This window comes from Octodon degus, unplaced genomic scaffold (assembly GCF_000260255.1).
Source record: "Octodon degus isolate 3935 unplaced genomic scaffold, OctDeg1.0 scaffold00041, whole genome shotgun sequence".
NCBI classification, from domain to species: Eukaryota; Metazoa; Chordata; class Mammalia; order Rodentia; family Octodontidae; genus Octodon; species Octodon degus.
In genome coordinates, this window is record NW_004524617.1 from 13,655,758 (window position 1) to 13,672,808 (window position 17,051).

The following is a 17,051-nucleotide window of genomic DNA, read 5'->3' on the forward strand; positions in this document are numbered from 1 at the left end:
CCTTCGCAGAAGCCGCTGTGGGGTGTGGGGCCGGCCGGTGGCCTGAGAATGCTGCGGGAGGAGGGGTGGAGCTCTCTGCCCAACTTTCCCCGGTGAGCATTATTCCTAGGGATGAGATCCTTTCCTTACATTTCCTAAACACGTGTCCTTGGAAAGTGCTTCGACAGTGAAGGCTATTTCGAAAATCTGAATTTTAGCATTAAAACCACTGTTTTACTCTTTTGGAAAGTATATTTTCAACCATAAAACCGAATTATATACTAAAAATTTATCCACAAAATCGAGTTTTTAATAACAGTGTCCATAAAATATTGCTAATGAAATCTCTCCTTTTAGTGGTGCTAGGGATTGAACCCTGCAAGGCATGAACTTTACCACTGAGTTAGGTCCCCAGCGAAGTCTCTTAACTGTGTTACACGTTTAAAAATTTCATTAAGCTGCATTGTGCTTTGGGCCCATTAGTGAAAGCTATAAAATCAACACAGACTCTTGACTTCCTGTTCCTATAGTATTGCTACTTTCTTACTGTGTGACCCTGGACAAGTCACCTACCCTCTCTGTGCCTGTTGGTCAACCTAGGGTAATGCCATCTTGAAGGTGAGGATTTAGTTGGTATGTGTAAAGCATTTGGAAAAGTCCTTGGTATATAGATATGATATATATATTTTTTGAGGTACTCAGGACCCTGCGCTTGCCAGGCAAGTGCTTATTCTATTGAGCTATCTCCCCAGGCCCTAGAAATTATATCTAAGTATTTGCCTTTAAATGTTTCCAGGCAACTCCGTTTCATTGTTAAAACATCCTGTTTGTAACTTGCATCCATTTAAGAAATGTGTTAAACACCTATTGTGTCCTGGGACCTCAGCTCTGTTAGGGTTACAATGAAGAGGGATATACTGAAATTAGTTTAACTATATGGGTACCAGTAATATAGTGTGGTAGTAGAAAGGGCTGTGGGATCTCACCCTGAATAAGGGCCTTTATCTTTAGGTCCTCACCTCCTTAAAGGGTCTGTAGAGATAAAGCTTGGGGTTCCTAAACTGTTAGGCAGAAACAACCTTTATTTTCACCAGTCTCTAACTGAAATCGAGCACTTCTTTGGTTATCAGTATGAATGACTGTTTTAGTTATCTATTACTGGGTACTGAAACACTGGAAACCAGTGCCTTAAAACAATAATGCTTAGTTGTTTCCTCCAATCCGTGGCTTGGGTGGACAGTTTTACTGGTGACTTAATCTAGTTGGTGGCTTAACTGAAAGGGGGCTTTACTGTGCTTCTCCTTTACTGTGCATCTGCCTCCACGAGGGCACTCCCAGTGTACTCCCACACCTGTTGGCATCACATATGCTGATGTCAAGCCATGTCCAGAGTTGATGCAGTAGAGGATTATATAAGGCATGGATAGGAAGAGGTGGGGTTCAGTGGGGGTGTGATTAGTGTAAAAAACTCCCATGATTACAAACCATAGTATTAGTAATAATTGTCAGTCACAAAAGTCATAGTACCGGTACAAGTCACAAACATTTTCATATTGCAGTACAGTTATTGGTGCTCATGAAATACCATTTTTGCTCATGATGACATCAAAATTATGGTAGTTGGAAAGCCCAACACTAGATCTTTTTACTAGGCTAATAAAAAAGCACATACACAGATGCCTTCCTTGGTTCACAAACTTAGCTCATTCTGTGATCCTGGAAAAGCTGGCCATGTTCATGTTCGCCATCCAATGCAGAGTTCACAAGCAAAATTTTGCCAAATGCTTCTGTTTGCCAATGAAATTGTTCACAAACAAAAGTGTTCTTGACTAAGGCACCGCTGTCTATTACAGGTTTGGTTTTAAGGGCCAGGGATATAGCTCAGTGGCACAAATGCCTCCCTGGCAAGTGCAAAGTCCAGAGTTTGATTTCTGGTACTGAAAAAAGGATTATTTTGTGGGGCATGGTGGTACATAATCCTAGCATTTGGGAGGCTGAGGCAGGAAGATTGCCACACATTTGAGGCCATCCTGGGCTTACATAGTGAGTTAAAGGCCAGCCTGAACTATTCAGTGAAAGCCTGTTTCAAAAGAAGATTGGGTTTTAAAAATTGTATTTTACTATCATTGATAATTTATGCAACAGACTGCATAATGAATTCTTTTGAGAAGAGGGCTCACCAAAGAGCTTCATATCACAAAAAAGGCAAAGGAGCCCTAGGGTCTTGAAGGTGGTCTTCACAGAGGGGACATTTAGATTTAGTTTTGAAAGACTGGTAGGAATTTATTGGGGGGCGGGGAGCCGGGTCTGCATATGTCAAGGGAGGGCTACAGTGCTCTGAAATGACTCCTGGGAAAAGTGTACTTTGAGTGAGCAGGACACCAAGAGGCCAGGGGTAGGTGAAGGAAGAGGGGAGGCCAGGGATGGAGAAGTTGAAAAGAATGAGGCTTAGAAAATCAAGTGAGATGGGACTGGGAGTGCAGCTCGGTGGAATAGAATGCAGTTGGCCCTCAGGTTTGAGCCTCAGTGTTGTGGGAGAGACAAGAAAAAAAAAAGAAAGCCAAGGGAAGAAAGTTTTAAGAAAGACAGGCTATGTTAGGATGGTTCGGGCTGGGAAAGCCTAATTGCTTGAATAGTAAGAAAATGATCTCACAAAATCCAGAGGCAGGATAGACTCTAGACCCATACTGCTTAGGTAGATCAACTATGTCTTCAAAGACAGGTCTTGGCTTTCCATGATAATGTTGGTTTACTTTACAGTTAGGTAGATAACTGCCAGTCAGTCTCGCTTTCTCTGTCTCTGTCTCTGTCTCTGTCTCTGTCTCTGTCTCTCCTTTCTCTCACGCACACATGCACGCATGCACGTACGCACATACATGCTTGAGCAAGAGAAGCTGGGAGGACAAAAATCCCACAGTTGGATTATACCCTCTTTCAGGGGCAAATTGGACCAATTTAGGTCACGTGTCTGCCCTGTTCAAATAGCAGTTGGCAGGGGAAAGCTACCCCCTGGCTGGTTTAGACTCAACAGGATCTACCTTAATCGTACGAAGAAGAATGAATTCATGAATGAGACAACAGGCAACCAACAATGTCCGTTTCAAGGTCAGCTAGATGAGTCTGGACACGTTTTCATTGATTTGGGCACTTTGAAGATCTTTCATGATCCTTGTATGTGTACTGATGGATGTGAATATTAGATGGGCATGGATTAGTGAGGTAGAGAAGAACAAATAGACACAAAGTTTACTGTTGAGGGAGAAAATATGGTAACTAGAAGGAAATGTTTTATGGTTGTTACATTGTTGTAGATTTGGAAGTGTTTATGGTCTAGGGAGGAGCTGTGGAGAAGGGAGGTTTTATAAAGGTGAATTCTGGCTGGTAGGTGGAACTCAGTGGTAGAGTGTTTGCCTAGCATGTAGGAGGCGCTGCATTCAGATCCTGGCAAAGGTAATCTTTCAGCTTGAAGAAAGATTCTTTTCCGTGAGACTGTAGGGAGAGAAGAGTAGGAGTGGTGGCAGACCAGTGATTCCTCACTGAATGGAATCTTAGGGTAGGTAGAAATAGAAGGGTTCTTTATGTCTTTGTTGTGGTGAACATTTATGTACAGAAATAGAATTCTTATGAACCTCTCCTTTTGTCACCTTTGTGTTGCCATGAAGTCACTGTGCTGAGATCTTTGGGGGGAGGTTTTCATGTGTTGGGGGTGAATTTTATTTCAGGATAGTGAGAGTATCAGCAGGTATTTGTAATCAAATAGTGAGTCTAGTCGTTGGGAGCCAGTGCTTATCAAGTTTTATAGTGTGTGTGGACTCTTGTTAAAAAATCCAGATTCTGACACTCTGGGAGGCCGAAACAGAGGGATTGTAAGTTTTTGAGCCCACATTGGGCAACATAGTGATAAAAGAAGATTCTGTCTCAGAATAAAATAGAGCTGGGGCTGTAGCTCAGTATAAAGCCTCTGGATTCAACCCCATTATTATGCAAAACCATCCCCATTCACTAGGTCTGGGATGGGGCCTCAGATGGTCCAGTTGGCAGTGAGTTGCTGAGTGCTAGGGATGTGCGCTGGCCTCCCCCCACTTTGAATAAGCAAGAATTGAGGCAACTCAGTGGAGATGGGTTGTGGTTAGGCTCTGAAAGTGCACTGTGAGCCCTGTGGCGCAGGTCTGCAGAGGGGGTGGAGCAAGTGGGAGGTTGATCTGACTTTGGGAGTTAATAGCTTGGAGCAAAGAAACTGATAGAGTAGGTGTTGCCAAAAATTACAAAGTGTGTGACTAATTCTGTGCATATTTAATTTAAAACTAACCATGTATTGATCTAGCTATTCATCTTTAGATCAGCAGGGGGCAATAGTGGATTGAAAATCATACTTGAGACGCTTCCCAGTGTTTGCATTCTGTTGTGGGAAGCACTTGTCCCTAAACTGTTGCAGGAAGTTTGAATATAGAATATATATTGTGACACCCAGTCCCAAGGTGCACTGTCCTAGAGTGCATTCACCTCACACATTTATGTTATCACTGTCCACTTATGGGTTGGGCACCACGCTGGGCCCTGGTGAGTTCAAAGTCAGTGATCTAGTTCTTGTCTAAAAGAGAGCCGCCAGCTGGGCCACCCGTCGGAGTTACCTTAGGACATGAAACCCTTCCGGGGCCCTGCCCATGGTTCTGATTTAGTTCTGTGGAAGGACCCAGGAATTTCTAGGATTTATAGATTTCCCCCTGGGGTGATTGCGAAAGGTTTGTTTCAGAAGCTCATGTGCTGTTATTATCAGCTCAGATGTAAAAAGTACATTGCAGTGTGGTGGGTCTTACTCAACTGCATGTCTGATTAACCTGGGAGGCTCAAGGACATCAGCATCTCCAAGGGCAAGGTCTAGACTTTCTTCTTTGAGAATTTAGAAGCAAGGACACCAGCAGGCTGCGCTAGAAGACTTTCTAGGGTGGACATTTAGGCAGCCTTTGAAGCCAGGCAGAGAAGTTTGAAAGGCCTTCCAGGTGGAGAAGAAAATCTTGTGCAAGGAAGCAGAAGTGAGAGAGTTCAGTACAGTGCTAAGTCCTTGAACTCCCTCATGTTATCTTAAAGAAATGCTGAAGTTCCCTTCAGCTGCTGCCTCATCTGTAAAACAAGGACTCGCCAACCTCAATTAGTGGCACAGGTTAAATTCACTCATACCCCAAAGCTTAGCCAGTGGCTGGCACAGATTGCCCAAGAAATGTGAGTTGTTGGTGAAGTTTAGTTGGCATCCTGTCGGAGGCCGGCAGGGCATTATGGTAGTAGGCAGGCTTGGGGCTGTCCAAAAGTATTGTTCTTATTTTAAGACCTGGTGGTATTTTTTTTTTTTTTGAGACAGGGTTTTGCTGTGCAGTTCAGGTTGGCCTTGAACTCACTTTGTAGCCAGGCTGGCCTTGAACACAATGATCTTCCTGTCTCAGTCACCTGAGTGCTGAGATTACAGGTGTACAGTGCCACCACAACTGGCTGGTTTTGGTTTTTTGAGATGGGAGTCATACTATGTAGCCCAGGATGGCCTGAAGCTTGCAGAGATCCTCCTCCCTCAGCCTCTCAAGTGCTAGGATTATAGGCACACACCACCATACTCAGCTTCAAAACTTGATGGTTGTTAAGATGTGGCAAAAGAGGGAGGAGGAGGATTCAGAAGTTGTCCAGACTTTAACTTGGAAAAGTGAAGGGCTTGTCAGATCTAGTCATTGAGATGAGAGTGGAGAAAATAGCTAAGTTTGAGGAGAGCTGATAGTTTGATTATGAACTGGCTGGTCCACTGAAGTTTCTGTGGATACTGAGAGGTGTTCAGTCAAGGGTCTAGGGTTTTCCATGGGCCAGAGGTGGGGGGACTGGGCCTGGTTCCCTGCTCACTGAGGCTTGTACTTTAGGCCTGTGTTAGAGAAGGTGGCTGAACAAAAACTGGTCTGAGTCGTGAAAACTGGTCTGAGTCACTTCCTTCCTGAGGCGTAGTGGTGTGACATGTAATCAAGAACTTACCGCTCAGAGGATCCTGAGTGAGCGTGTCCTTGGCCGCGGTCATTATTACCTCACATGGTCTTTGCGCTTGATGTGACGCTTGTAGAACTTTGCCTTCCTGAAATTTATTTTCTTCCCATATTATTTTTTCTTTTTTGGTACCAGGGATCAAACTCAGGACCTTACCCTCGCCAAGCAGGTGTTTAATCTGCTGAGCTATCTCCCCAGCCCTCTTCCCATGTTACTAATATGTTACTAGTATAAACTGAGGAAGAGGGCTGTCATGGTACATGGAAAAGAAAAATCATTCATATATTAAAAGAGTATTCATGTATCCTTTTTTTAAGTAAAAAAAAATTTATTCTAGGGGCTGGAGAGATGGATCAGTCGTCTAAAGCACCTACTTGAAACAAGCTTGGCAAAGCACAGGGACCGCGGTTCGATCCCCCAGCACCACATGCCAGCCAGCCCCGCCCCCTGGTGGGCTGAGCTGGCCACATACACACACACAATAAATAAATGTAATAAATAAAAATAAATAAATAATTAAAAAATTTTATTCTACTTCATATATTTTCATGCTACTTCTTTTGTTAGTTTGCCCTGGCGACGTCCCTACTCTTAGTCTCTAAGGTGATAATACAAAGATTTGTCATGAAATTCTGCATCTTGAATTCAAGAGTTAATCATCTTTTGCCCTTAATAATGCCATTCTGAATCCAAAAACATTGTGAAAAGTTTAGCATGCTTGCCAATGATATTTGCCTTTTCTTTTTTTTTTCAAATTGGTAGGACAGTTTCAATAATTCACACATTGCATACATTCTTCCTAGTGGTTAATTGCTGTACAAGATGCGGACATGAAATCCTATTTACAAACACCATTAGAACAAATTGCTCTATTCAATAAGAGAATGTAACTATATATCTATCCTAACCACTTTGAATACACAGATACAAAATGGACATTGTTATTTTATTTATTATTATTACTTGGGTTTTCTTTTATTTATTTATTTATTTTTAAATTTTTATTTATTTGTTTATTTATTTTGTGTGTGTGTGGCCAGCTCAGCCCACCAGGGGGCGGGGCTGGCTGGCATGTGGTGCTGGGGGATTGAACCGCGGTCTCTGTGCTTTGCTTAGCTTAGCTTGTTCTAAGTAGGTGCTTTAGACCACTGAGCCATCTCACCAGCCCGGGTTTTCTTTTAAAAGATAGTGTCTTGCTATGCAGTTCGGGCTTGGAACTCACTATGTAGCTGAGGCTAACCTCGAGCTCACAGTTCTCCTTCTGTCTCAGCCTCTTGACGTTCAGCCTTTCAGGTGTGTGGGAGCACGTCCAACTTTGAATGGTATTTTTTTTTTTTTTTTTTGCGGAACCGGGTATTGAACTCAGGCCCTTGCACTTGCCAGGGAAGTGCTTATTCCACTGAGCCATCTCCCTGGCTCTTGAATGGTATTTTAAAAGCCACATATTTTGAAAGATAATAAAGATATTTTACCCTTATAATTTAAGTATCTCTGAGGGAATTCTGAGGAATCACAATGCATACATTTTTACTTACATAAATCCACTTTTTAACTGCAGGATTAATTGGGTACTCCCCCCATTCCGTTTTACCCTTAAAAGAAGTTAAGCAGTAGCCCACAAAGAGGAAGAAAAGACTTCCCTGAAGCTGTGGGTACACAGGCAAAAGTTCTGTTGTGTCTGGTTTCCAGATGAGTGACTATGAGGTCTCTCAAGACCCTGATCGTAGCATTAGAGGGGCAGTCACCCCTGACCTGTCTCCCAGGGTAGGTGGAAGATTCACATGAGAGACATGGGTGAAGAACCACAAAGCAATATAGAAATATAAGGTGTTTTTTAAGCCTCCTACATCATATCCATCCATCGAAGTGATCTATGGTGCCACGTTAGCACTCAGGGCTCAGCACTATTGAAAAAAATCCACCTTATTTGCAAGGGAGTTCTGCTCAGGACGCTGCAGATGAAAATCTGCTAGAATGTAAATAGCCTCCTAGTTGCAGCTAGCAGTGGAAGAGAAGGAAGTCATCAATAAATGATGTCTTAAAATAATGGGGAGCTCAAAAACAAAATGGGCCGGCGAGATAGCTGTGCTGTCTGAAGCGCCTGCTTAGGCAAGCTTAGGGAAGTGCAGCGACCACGGTTCAATCCCCAGCACCACGTGATGTGCCAGACTCTCCCCAAGGGCAGGCTGAGCTGACTACAAAAAAGAAAGAAAGAAAGAAAGAAAGAAAGAAAGAAAGAAAGACAAAAGAAACAAAATGGAGGTGAAAAATAGATAATTGGCTACACTTTTATGATAAATCAGCTTGTGACCCCATGAGGCCTGTTCATGTCTGTAGACTTTTATGACCTAAATGTTTAATTTGTAACCTGTATCTAGGTGTGTTCCACACCCATGTTCTTTTCAGGCTGGACTGGAACTTCTCTGAAGCTAGGGAACGAACTTTGGTATTTGTATGGTACATTTCAAATTTCTGCAAGGATCGAGATGCAGAAGAAATCTCTGCAACAAAAGTCTGTTTCAGAAAATTTAAAGTTGACTCTGATAAGAAAGGCGAGTGCCAAAGATTTTTTTTTTTTGCGGAACCAGGGATTGAACTCAGGCCCTTGTGCTTGCCAGGCAAGCTCTTATTCTACTGAGCCATCTCCCCGGCCCCCCCAATTTTCTTTTTTGGAACTGGGGATTGAACTCAGGCCCTTGCACTTGCCAGGCAAGCACTTATTCAACTGAGCTATTTCCCCAGCCCCCAAAAATATTTTTTCCAAAGATTTTTTTTAAATAGAGGAACTGAAAGCATTTGTCTCAGTTGACTTTCTCTATTAATGCTTAAATGGGGTTTTACAGTTAGTTTATATAACATGAAACTGGATATAGTTATTTTCAGGGAAAGAAGTGATCTCCATCTAATGAGAGATTTTAGAATTTGAAATTTGGTTTTTACTTTGGCTGACTTTTTTTCTGGTTTTGGCATAGCCCTGGGATGTCGGGGGTGGGTGGGGGGGTGGACAGCTCGTCACTGCTGAAAACACAGCCCTCAGTGATCCTAAACCCGGCACCAGTAAAGAACTAAAATAAAGCAAAGTTTAGTATAACAAAGGACAATGTATTTGGGGGAAAACATGAAAAAGGAAGAGGATGAGAAGCTACTGTGACCACCCACGAGCTCGCCTTTCATTGGGGACCGGTGACTTTCTCAGCTCCTGGTGTGCATTTGTCGCTCTCAGCTCTGTTCCCGTGACTGTCTTTGGTCCTAGTCTAGCCTTCTGGCTATCTAGTTTCTTCTTTGTAATGAATAAGTGAAAGGGGAGAGCCTATTAGGAAGGCAGCTTACTTAACGCTAAGTAAAGGGCCCTGTGTGCGTGTGTATTCCTGGTACCGTACTATACTGGTGTTGAAGTGAGAACATACATACCTGTGCACGTGCATGGGCATGTGTACATTTGTGTCTTACATGTTGAATTAGAGCCCTCAGGTGGCTGCCTCTTACTGCCCCCGCGTTTTGTCAGGTGGGTGAGGGGAGTGGGCTCTCCTGGTAGTGGTGTTGCCTGGCACCTCTGCAGTCTAGCTGGTTGTTCCCTCCTTTGTCTTTCTAATTATTGTAACTTCAGAGTCTACCTGTGAAGGCAGAAACTGCTTTCCTTATTAACCTTAATAAAGCTCATGGGAGGGCCTTTCCCTGCCCTCTCTTTCCCTGCCCACCGGGCTCCTGCCCCTACAGCTGCATGCCATTTTTATTGAAGAAAGTTTTTTTTTGGGGGGGCTAGCTTAGGCTGCCTTAAGGGCGGGTCTGGTGTTGCTTGTGGAGCTGGAGATCAGACCGCGGTCCCCTGTGCCTGACTTCAGTTTGCCCAAGCAAGTGCTTTAAACAACTGAGCTAACTGGCAAGCCCCCTTATTGGAGAACTTCAATAGTGCCGGTTTCTTAATGTGATGCTTTTTAAGCTCATGCTCATTGTTCACTGCAAGTTGGAGAAGCAAGAAATTAGAGCAAGGATCATAGAATTTTCAAAATGCTGGGCGCCTATAGTTTGGAGTGTTTGTCTTTTTATGTACAGCTTTCTGCAGTGTGGATAGTACAGTCGTGTTTTGAGTGAATTCTGTTTTAAAGAGACTTTAAGTACAGTTGTCCTTTGTCTGCCAGTTTTGTTCAGACTCTGAAGCAGGGCAGTATGTTTTATTCAAAGCCCACTCTGACTCTTGTCTAAGGACTCTTTTGTTTGGTTCCAGTGGGCTGAGGAGCTCCCTCTGGAAGCTAGACGTAGATTGGCAAGTGCAAGTTCAGTGGCCTGGCTGGGAGAAATACTCAGTACATAGTTTTACATCTGTTTATTCCTTTGAACCGTCTTTTTCACGAGGATTTAAGAAAATAATAAAGGTGCTTTTTTTTTTTTTAAAAAAAAAACTTTTTCTCAACTCTACAAACTTCAGTCTTGTGCAGTCACATGTGTTTGTCCTTGTGCCGACTGGAACGCATCCCCTTAGCATTTGGAGGGACCGGCCCAGGTGCAGCGTTAGCACACAGAGCAGACTGGTGAGTAAGCAAGCAAAAAGTGACGGGAGCACTCGGCAGGCTTCCCACATTGCCTGCTTGTGGCTTACGTCACTTGGCAAATACTGACCTTGAGCTTGTTTGTGTAGTCACATGGGTTGGGAGCTCCGCTAAGGTTGCTGTACATAGTCCGGGTACTTATTTTTCTTGTTTTGTATTACTTATTTTTGCAGAGATTTCTCATGATGAATACAGATTATTGTCTGCTGAACTGAGTGATCTTCGGTCAAAAAAACCCTTTTAAGTTTCCTTTTCCTTAAAGAAGAAAAGCACATGAATAGCTGAGGGGAAGTGGAGGGCAATTTTGCCCAGAGGCAAGAGTTGCCTGCCTGTGCTGCTCTATTAGGAAATGAAACCTGGGTCTAAATACATTTCACTTGGATGGCGAGCTCTTCCGGTTAAACTGTGTATGTTATTTTCAGTTGCTTGAAAGTACAAATGCATTTAAAAAGCAAGACTTGAAGTAACTTCCCCTATAATTTTTTTCCTTCCTGTACTCCCTTGACTCAAAAAAGACTGAGTGGATCTTAGGGTGCAGTATTAAGAGAGAAAAACAGATATATTTTAAAAGTTTTATTAGTATATGTTTGTATTACATAACAACATTCATTTTGGGGAGTTGGTTCTCATGGATGTGACACATCTTAATACTTTTTCCCTTTTGCATCCCCTTTCTCCCTATCTCCTTCTATTTCTTGGGGAAAAAAGGTAGATTTTGAAGTTTTAGAAAAGCAACAATCAATTTCTGTCTGGAGGAGGAAGTTCAGAATAATTTTGGAGCCTGGTAAATTACATATCCTCTGAGTTCCAAGTCCCTGAAACCATTACAGCTCAACTGCATGACTCAAAACCTGCTGAAATGAACAATTACGTCATTCCTTGGCCCCGAGCTTTCTTTCCTGTTTATCTCACAAGTTTATTATTTTTCTACATAAATTGTACAGAAATTGATAGCTAGTTTTAAAGAATGGGAAATGAAACAGCCTCAAATGAAATATATTTTCTTTGTTTTGTTGGCTTAAATTTATGGTGAATTCTGCCCTCCAAAGATAAAATAGAACCTGATTTTCTGTGAGACAAAGATAATATTAATCTTGAAAACAGCCTCATGGTTTTGGTTTTTTTTTTGCTTATCTTTTCAGATTGTAGTCTGTTCAGATGAATGAGGAAGAACTAGAAAATATCAGTCACCCTGAAGTGCAGAATTGAAAGTTTCTCATAAAATAGTTGATTTTGTCATAGTGGGAAAACAGTTTTAAACAAGAACTGTTATTTATCAAGTCTGAACTTTTGAAACATTGGTTTTATAATAATTTCAGTTGAGTCAGTTGGAATATGGTTTCTATTGTTGTTCATAAATATGATAGTTTCCAAATTTATTCATCCAGATGAGTGCCTGTTGAGTCATTTTGAGAGTATAGATCTAATTATCCTCTCAATATATTTAAGCTCAAAACTCTTATCATTGATTCTATTTTTTTTTAGTTTTTTTTTAAATCATTGGTACATTTTATTTATTTATTTATTTTTAAACATTTATTTATTTGTGTGTGTGTGTGTGTGTGTGTGTGGCCAGCTCAGCCCACCAGGGGGCGGGGCTGGCTGGCATGTGGTGCTGGGGGATCGAACCGTGGTCCCTCTGCTTTGGCCAAGCTTGTTCTAAGTAGGTGCTTTAGACCACTGAGCCATCTCACCAGCCCCTCATTGATTCTATTTATCTAAAAATATTATCACTGATAAAAACATTTTAAGGTTTTTCATTTAGTGTTGTCATATTTTCTGGGAAATGCTTAGAATGTTCTCAGGAACCAGCCATGTTTGTTCTTTATGTATTATAAAACAAATCAATATTCATTGTAAATACTTCAGGACATACAAATAATACTAAAATGTCACCTTTATATCTGGTTGCAGCGGCACATGTCTGTAATCCTAGAACTCTTAGAGACTGAGGCAGGAAGATCACAAATTGTAGCCCAACCTGGACCACTTAGGGCTTTAGTGAGACCCTATCTCAAAATTAAAAAAAAACAGCTGAGAGTGTAGCTCAGTGCAGAAGGCTTGGGTTCAATCTCTAGTACCAGCATCAGCCCACAAAAAGCAAAATAAAAAAGAGTCACCCTTAATACTATTGATACAGGGAAATAATATAATTTCCAACTTGCTAGATGTCAGATACACCGAGTGTATGTTCCCCAAAATCAAAGAATAAACTCTAAGGAATAATGGGGGCTAAGAGCAGAAAAAATTTGAGATAGCTCTTGAGAGACAGGAAGAGACCCAAAAGTGGGTTGTCAAGGAGTTCACTTCTCAAAGGAAGTTTTATAGATCACAATCACGAGGTGGGTACAACATGGGTCAACACTATGATCAACCAATAAGATTACAACTTTAACCACTTAGTAATATTGATCCAATGGGGAAATAAGTCATGTAGCAAGTATACGTGGAAAGAACAGAGACCATTTTAGGAGGGGATGGATCAAGAGGTCCTGGTCACTACCTGGGTGACTGATGTCTATTTAGACTTTATTGCACCAGTGATACACTCATAGTGTAATATTCAAGTTATTGCTTATCCCTCAGGGAGGCATGCAGGCCTGGTCATGAGGCCTGGTGTTTGACAGATGTCCCTCCAGCCATAGTTGGGATGTGTTCTCATCCTTGCACTGACCCCCTTGAGGCCTAGCCCTGTCTGACTGCCTATAATATTTCTGCCTAACTTAGCTGTCTAGAGCAGTACTGCTCATAGACAACCATTATTAACATCTTTTGAACCCAGAATCTTCACACTGAAGTACACCCACAGCTTTTTTTCTTTTCTTTTTCTGATACAAGTCCTTATTAAATGGCTAAATTGTGCAGGATGGGCTTAAACTTGCAGTCCTCCTGCCTTAGCCTCCTAGAGTGGGATTACAGGCAGACAGGCCACTCCTATTTTAAATACACTGAGACTGATTTTCACATAGGCTTAAATTTTGATCTGAAGGTGTTTCGAAGTAGAAATCATATGCTTACATTAAAGGTAAATTTTCCTTCCTGATTTGCTGTGTGAATGCTTGCAGTCCATTCTGACTCCACATATGATTTGTCACATTTATTATTTTGAAGAGAAAATGCCTATTTTTCAAAGTTTGTAGGTAATACTGAAATACTTTTTCCTTGCAAAAAGTAAAAATACTATAGTTAGTGGTCAGGGTCCCATTGCCTGTGGCCCTGCGATCCCCTTCCCTGAGAGCTTCTGTCATTTTGTACTGATGTCCTCCCAGGAGAGATGCCCCCTAGGCCTGAGGGTGCAGCTCAGTGGTAGCGCACCCTTGCCTATGTGTATGAGGCCCTGGGTTTGAACCTTGGCCCTGAAAACAAGGAGGGGAAGGGACAAGAGTGGAGTGGGGTGCGGGGCAGGGAGGGGCGGGGAGGTCAGCCATGTAAAATGTAGGACCTGCTGTGTGCTCCTTATTGGAAGGCTATTCTCTTTTTTCAAGCTTTTATTTTAATTTTGTTTTGGTACTGGGGATAAACTCAGGACCCTGTGCTTGCCAGGTAGGCACTTATGCTGCTGAGCTATTTCCTCAGACCTTTTATTTTTATTTATTTTTAACAAGAATAACATTATATTTATTTATTTAATCAAATTTTATTGGTTCATTAGAGATATATGTAATGATCACATTAATCATAGAGAATTTGTACCTATATGGAGAGGGTATTCTCTGTTTTGCTGTTTCAAAAATTATGGGCTCATTTAAAATATTTTTCTTTATTTTTAACTTTAATTTACAGCACATTAGTAATGTATCCTTAGGGATACCAATTTGGCCTGACTTGGATGAAATCATTATTTTCATTTTTTTTCCTCTTTTTTAAAAAATATTTATTTATTTATTTTGTGTGTGTGTGGTCAGCTCAGCCCACCAGGGGGCGGGGCTGGCTGGCATGTGGTGCTGGGGGATTGAACCGCGGTCCCTGTGCTTTGTTTAGCTTAGCTTGTTCTAAGTAGGTGCTTTAGACCACTGAGCCATCTCACCAGCCCTATTTTCATTATTTTTGTTTGACCCTAAATTTTTTCACATAGCTTTTAAAATTTGTTTTATGTTAGTTACTTAGAACAAGAATAATCTTAAAAGTATTGTGAATTTTCATAGACCTTTTTTGAAAAATGCACTTTATATTTTTATCTCTTGAACAACTAAAAACGACTAACTTAAAATTTGTTTTTTTAACTGGGGTATATTGCTCTGTGGTTGAGTACTTGCCCAGAGTGTTTCCACTGAACTCTATCACCCACCCTAGAAAGTATTTTGTTTCAAATGGAAAATGCTTTTGGAATGGAAGCTTGCAGAAAGGGTTGATTGAAGATCAAAGAACCAGTATAACATTGAGGGAATAATACAATTATGCCTCTTCCTGTAAATAGCAGAATATCTAAATTTAAATGACATTTACTTTTTGTTTGTGTATTTGGTACAGGGTCTCACAATGCAGCTCAGACGCATAGTGATCCTTCTGTTTTCAGCCTCCCCAGCGGTGGGATTACAGGCATGCGCCACCATGCCTGGTCTCGGTGGCTGGCCCAGTTCACCTGGGGGCAGGGCCGGTGTGGCATGTGGTGCTGGGGATCGAATCCTGGTCCCTGCACTTGCCTAAGCAGGTGCTTATCCTGCTGAGCTCTCTCACCGGCCCTTGTTTCTTTTTAAATCCCCTTTTCTCTTCCTTCTCACTACCTTCATCTCTCAGTCTCCTTACCATCTGCAGAAGATCTATCTTACTTCTGATTTTCTGTGTTTTATTTTGCTCTTTATTTGTATTTGGGTTCTTCAAGAGAAACTATGACATGTTTAAGATTGTGTGAATGGTTTATTTTGCTTAACATTATGGTCTGAAGGTCCATCCATTTTCCTACAAATGACTGAAGCTTATCCTTTTTTTTTTTGTAGCAGAGAAATAAATTCGATTGTGTGTAAATACCATATTTTGTTATATGTTCATCTTTCGATGGACATAGGCTACTTCCAGGATGTAGCTATTTTGAGATGTACTGCAGTGAACATGAGGATGCATGGATCAGTGCAATACGTGGATCACTGTATTATGGTGTCTTTAACTCTTTCAGGAAGATACCTAGAAATAATAGCCAGGTCAAATGGAATTTCTAATTTTAATTTTTTGAGGTATCTCTGTACAATTTCCTTTGTAATTTATATTTTCATGAACAATGTAGACATACTCATTTTACACCACAGCCTTGCAAGTGTTTATTATTTGATTTTTTTTTTCAGAACCACAGATGGAACTCAGGTACTTGCGCTTGCCAGGCAAGCGCTTATTCTGCTGAGCCATCTCCCCGGCCCCTATTATTTGATTTTTGGTGATAGTTTTTTCTGGAGTAAGACGGGATCTCATTCTTAATTTGCATTTCTCTGATGGCCACAGATGTTGAACAATTTTTCATGTAATTATTGGCCATTTGCATTTTGTCTTCTGAGAAAGCGTATTCATTTAAATTACCTGTTTTTTATTTTACTTGAAGGAGCTGTCTAATTTTTCTGAGCCCTATATAGTTTTAGATATTAGTGTTCTGAGGAATGGCTGGCAAAACTTGGTTTTCCATTCTGTAGGTTTTTTGTTCATCTCTTGGTTTGCTTTACCTCACCTTGTCTCGCTCAGCCCCACCTTGCCCTGCCACTTCCTGCCCCTCCTCTCTTTTCTGTGAAGAAGCATTTTTAATTTGATATGATTTGATTTGTTGATTCTTGGTAGTATTTTTTGTGCAATTGAGGTTCTGTTAAAAAAAAAAAGCCCTTCCCTAGGCCGGTATTTTCAAGAATTTTACTTGTTCTGTCTTCCAGCTGATTAAGTGTTTCTGTTTTAACATTTAGTTTGAGCCATTTTGATTTTGGTAGGCTCATAGCTTTGTAGTATGAATTTAAGTTGGAGATTGTGGTGCCTCCTTCTTTGATCTTGTTGCCCAAGGCTGCTTTTGCTATTCTGAGATTCTTATGGTTATGTGAATTTTAAGATTGTTTTCTCTAGTTCTGTGCTATTGGTATTTTGATTGAGGATTATATTAAATCTGTATATCAGTTTTGGAAGTATGGTCATTTTGACAGTATTGGTTCCTGCTTATCCAGGAATACAGGTTAGCATTCTGTTTTTTCATTTTTTAGTATGTATGTATGTATGTATGTATGTATTTATGTATGGCTGGCTTAGCCTGCCCTGGGGGCAGGGTTGGTGCAGCATTTGGTGCGGGAGATCAACCCGCAGTCCCTGCACTTTGCATCAGCTTGCCTAAGCAGGCACTTTAGACCACTGAGCTGTCTCGCTGGCCCTCATTGTGTTTTCTCATGTCCTCTCCTTTTTTAGTGTCACTGTGGTTTTATAGTATTACAGTTTTCACTGTAGAGTTCTTTCACTTTTTAGAATAATTCCGAAGTATGTAATTTTTCTTGATGCTCTTTTTTTTAAATTTTATTTATTTATTTATTTATTTATTTTTTTCAAAGTTTT

At 41.2% G+C, this 17,051-nt stretch overlaps 1 protein-coding gene across 2 annotated transcripts in view; it reads left to right on the forward strand.

The window, feature by feature from the left end:
• Apoo (apolipoprotein O) overlaps positions 1–17,051 on the forward strand; it is a 92,779-nt gene that overhangs the window by 641 nt on the left and 75,087 nt on the right. The window contains exon 1 of one of the 2 annotated variants that reach the window (XM_023715429.1): positions 23–92. The exons of the other annotated variant lie outside the window; for it this stretch is intronic. The gene's annotated coding sequence lies outside the window, so the exon portion shown is untranslated. Of the gene's footprint in view, positions 1–22; positions 93–17,051 lie in introns of those variants that run through there. 2 annotated transcript variants of the gene reach the window in all.